Source organism: Pezoporus wallicus, unplaced genomic scaffold, assembly GCF_028554395.1.
Source record: "Pezoporus wallicus isolate ANWC-B61680 ecotype Strahan unplaced genomic scaffold, APGP_CSIRO_Pwel_v1 contig_5967, whole genome shotgun sequence".
Lineage (NCBI taxonomy): Eukaryota > Metazoa > Chordata > Aves > Psittaciformes > Psittacidae > Pezoporus > Pezoporus wallicus.
The window spans coordinates 1,520,264-1,525,359 of NW_026639377.1; positions in this window are offsets into that span (position 1 = coordinate 1,520,264).

The following is a 5,096-nucleotide window of genomic DNA, read 5'->3' on the forward strand; positions in this document are numbered from 1 at the left end:
TTGGTGCAGGTAGGAGAGGTGGTGAGCTCTGGCAGGTCTTCTCTGACAATTTCCACTTCATGGTATTAGTATAGAAAATTCCTCACCTCTTCTGTAAGGCTGTCAGAGTGTCTCTACCTTTAGTCCATCTGATAGAAAGTAAACTGAACTCTTAGGCACACATTAGATTTTTATAAGGGAAGCAAGGGTGTTTTTTGCCTTAAAACTAATGAAAAATGCACTTAACATGGAATTTAATTACGTCAAGTACACCATGTGAGTTTCTGCTGATACATGGTGAAGCTCTAACTAGAAGAGTGACCATTATAAGCAAGGAGGTTTTGTCTTTTTTTCTCCTTAACAAGGCATATGAAGATTGAAGGACTCTTCAATACATCACTCAAGTGTTCATAAAGGACAAGCCTAACATCTGAAAAGATCTAATTTTGTTTCACATATTCTTCCTGTCTTCTCTCCATTCACTGGCTAAAAACTTGATAAGCACATTACAGACTTCCTTATAGACATTTAACCTCAACTTCTAAGTTATATTCTAAGTTCTTTCTTCCATAGAATTAAATCTGTATCAAATTATGCCTAGGCTTGTGCTTTGCAAGAAGATCAGACAATAATGCCAATCAAGGCATTATTCATTACATTGCTAGGGCAATGTATCTGAAGATGATAAAAATATTCAAATACTTAGAGCTTAGAATATGAGCCTTAATATGAAAGTATGGTGTAAGCCAAGGTTGATGTGAGTGGAAAGACTAGGATAGTTTTCAGTGGGATTGGGATCCGGGCCCCTGTGATTTAAGAAACTCAACCCTCAAGATCGTTAATGCCCAAGCCCATGTAATTTTATTGTCTGAATCTCACAGTTGCTGAGAAGTCTTCCAGCTACACAGCCCAGAACACACTTGAAGCAATCAACTTCAGTTGAAATGAATAAAGCAGTAAACTTCTGGGACATTATTACTGATTCTTGATTGAAATGGACTACATAGCAAACAGTATTGAAGAAGGCTATTAAACTGAGAAACACAGAAACTAAACCCCAAACCTTTGCTAGCATTTAGACTCTCAGATTTCAGGTGAAGCTTCCCTCTTCCCACATGGCTGCTTTCAGTATGCAAAAGTGCTTGAAAAAAATTAAAAATAAATCTTTTGACATAAATGAAACATTACCCCATTATCCACATAATCCAAAAGTTAGCAGTATGTTACAAAGGTTCTGGACCTGTACTAGGGTGAATGAGGATAAATGTGACATTATTACATTATTTCAATCCAATTGGAGCTAATTAATCTCATTCATGAAATTATGCGCATGCTTATATCTATGCAGAAACACATACCAGTTTCCAGAGGTCTGGCTTTGAGTTTTTTATGCTTGTTTGTTTTTTCAAACACTCTCTTCAAACATATTCTTCGACTACATAGAATGTTCCTTCCCTATTACTTAATGCTAAATGAAACATCACTACTAGTATTTGCATCCTCTTTAATAAAAGGCTTAAATTTTTCCTACATGGCTTTTGACACTTGGTTGGAATATAACTGCTTTACTGATTAGAAGGTTTTGTGCCTGCAGATCCAAGCCTAGTCAGCAAACATAAATATTAATATCTAGTGCATTTCCTTACAATTTACCTGGAAAATAAACAGTAATTTTCTAGTGCTTGAGTTACAAAAACTTGTATATATGTATGCATGAATATGCATATCTAGACACACACATGTAATTTGTGCAATATATTCAAGTGGAATAAAGGTAAATAATTAAAATATCTTGTTAGTTTTCTTTTCTGCCCTGGCATTACATGATGCAGTGTATTACATGATCTTTTAACATTTTTCAGTATGTAGTATGATATTTTCTTCTTACTCTAAATGCATCTCAACCCACCAGCAAGAGGATTATTAACAATCAAAGCAAGTTAAACTTCTGTTCACTTTTCCACTTTTACTACTCTTCCAATGTGGTTAAAGACCACATCACCATCTTTGATGTGGTCATCTTTGACTACATCAAGCTTTTGACTTGAGCTGATTTTGTTTTATTTCTCTACTCTACCCTCCCCCCACCACCCTGCTCCTTTTCCTTTTCCCTATTTCAAAGAAGTCTTGAAGTGTTGCCCTTCAGGTACTTCATTATTTCTCTCTTTTTGGAAGGTTACAGAGCAGAAGTTTGCCTGTGCTAATCTGCTGCACCAAGAGGATACATCCTGCAAAAGAACTCCAGGACTTTCTAGTCTAAAGCATCATAAATGTATGAGTACAGGCTCCTGTGCTGGGAAAGACCCTTGGTTAATAACGTCATGACATTTACAAGACAGCTGACACTAATGCAGCTTGCAGTCATATATTGATTCAGGACATACATGCCATTCCCCTCAAACAACACTCAAAGGAATGCTTTATGCTCTCCTATTCAAAAACATCCCTAGTACTTATTGCAGAAGCCTGCCTACTTTGAGCACTGAGGCAGTGCCACCATGCAAGGGGATTTGTACCACCGTTGGGGAACCCGAGGATGCAGTCCTAAGTCCTCCTAAGGCAGGGAATGCTGTAGTACCCCAGCTAGATACATAATTTCTAAACACTGACCCTCAGTCATCACACGAGACCTACACACAGATATTTCCAGGCTGTAAACTGAAAAAGAACAACAACAAAAACATTTCCAGACAGCCACTAATGTGTTACAGGGGAAGGGCAAGAAGAAATGCAGTGAGACAACAACTCCAGAAAGATAGCCCAGCCTTGCTATGAGGTAACCACCAGCAGACAGCCCACAGGGGAAGGCAGAAGATGCTTCTGCCTGGATCAAAGCACCTAAGACAATTCTGGGCCACTGTGTGCTTCGCATGTGGAGTGGTGACACAACAGTCTCCCAAAGTGCTGTCCTGCCACTGAGGTCACTGAGGTCCTTCAGGTCCTCCTGGGGAATGGGTGGGATCCGAAATGCAAAGGAATTTTAATAAACAAGAGTCAATTTCCTATGAGGCAAAGCAGAAAGTCCTTCTGTGCAGAAGTACAGCGTTCAATTTGTTATGTAAATCCTTCACAGAACATAGAATCCAAGACTGGTTTGGGTTGGAAGAGACCTTAAAGCTAATCTGTTTTCAACCCCTGTCACAGGCAGGGACACCTTCCACTAGACCAGGTTGCTGCAAGCCCTATCCAACCTGGCCTTGAACACTGTCAGGGATGGGGCAGACACAGCTTCTCTGGGCAACCTGTGCCAGGGTTTCACCACCCTCATAATAAAGAATTTCTTCCTCACATCTAATCTAAATCTACCCTCTTTCAGCTTAAAGCCAGCCCCTCTTGTCTTGTCACTACAGGCCCTTGTAAAAAGTCCCTTTACAGCTTTCTTTAGGTATTAGATGTGTGGAGGTCTCACTGTTTTCCTGATCCATATGAAATTAATAATGTCTGCTTTATTTCTATGCAAACATCACTAGTTTTATGCTGCACATTTAGACTCAAGCCTCTTCCCCCCATTTCTCTTTTGCTAAGTGATTAATAAATTTTTAACTCCTATAATTTTAAAAAGCAGTTTTGCCTTGTAGTGGTGCCCCAGCCCCCCTCTGCCCCCCAGCTGTTACTACCATTTTGGAAAAAAAAAAAACTGTATTTTAAAAGCACAATTCCAGAAGTAGTAGCATGAAGGGAAAAACAGCTTACATTAGTTAGTCATGACAGTAAAAAGTTTAAGACATGCTACCCAGAACTGAGGAACACAGTTCAGAGTTAGTTACTTAAATAAAAAGGATATTAACTGTCAGAGGTGCTAAGCAAGACAGCATCATTTCTGGTCTCAAGTCACCCATAGTTTCTTATATAAACTAATCTGATTTTCTTCACTGCTTGAATCCCATCTGGTTAGCTCCTCACAGCAAAGTCAAGTTGCATCTTCTCTAAGAAGCGTTTGTACAGGCATAGCAAAAGCCCTCTGCTGAGATATGTCATGGTTTCCTAAGGTGTGTGTTTCCATTCAGCACTGCACTTTAATTCAGCTGGAGAGATATTTTCAAACTTGTTATACCCTGTGATCTTGAACAACAAAATAATGAGCTGCTTACCCAGATGCCTCTTCTGAACAAGACACAGTGTGGGCTGCTGTAAAAGCTTCTGTAATCATTAACTCCTTCACTATGAAGCTGAGTGTTGTTTGGACACAAAACACAGGAGGCCTGGACTTGCCAGGAAAGCATGAGTTGTGATAGGAATTGCACACTATCCACAGCAGCAAGTTAGACCTTTGCTAATAGCCTGGAAATGCAAGACCTGTAAATAAACCTGCTTGGACTGATAAGAGGAGGTTATCAATATCCACCCTATTCCACAAAGACTTCTGCACTGCAAAGGTGAAATCCTTTTTCCTGATTTCATTGCTTTTGTGCCTGAAATAGAAGAAATCAAAGTGCTCTGAGGCTGCCTGCTGCCATCTGTCAGTTTAAGAAAGAAAATATGAGGATGTGTCAAGACAGCATCATTAAGACCATCTGGGAGCTCTGGGCACTGGGCAAACCAATTCCTCTAATTGTGGTAAGTATATTCTATGGGATTCCTTTTAATTGTTTCACAGATCATCTTTGTTAATGTAGCAAAGCTCAGTAGTGGCTAGAGCACACCCTTACAGAATAGCAGGGACACGGACTAATACCTTGACTCTGTCAAAGAAATGCACACAGCATTGTGGTAAATACACCAATCTCCCTTTTTAGACATGATAGGTAAAGTATTTGATGAAATTTCTCAAGTCATTAAGTTGATTTCTTTTTGGGGGTGTTTAGAGGTTACAGGCAACCCCACTGTATCTCAGCTTTGCTAGCATACATTGAGCTACTTCATTTTTTTTCTCCCAGGAATGGACAATAAGTCTGTACATTGACATTTATTTAAACATTTACTGTGACTCAAAGCATCATCAAGTAGGGATTTAAAGCCTAAAGTAGTTGCCTGATGATTAATTTAGCCTCCTAGCATTGCTGATTAAGGGCTCAGTTTACTTAAGAAGGATTTTTTGAAGTCAAATAGATGCAGACCTCCTCAGAGAAGATGATTTTACACATCTTTAACTATCTAATTAAAACAAGTAAATGGTT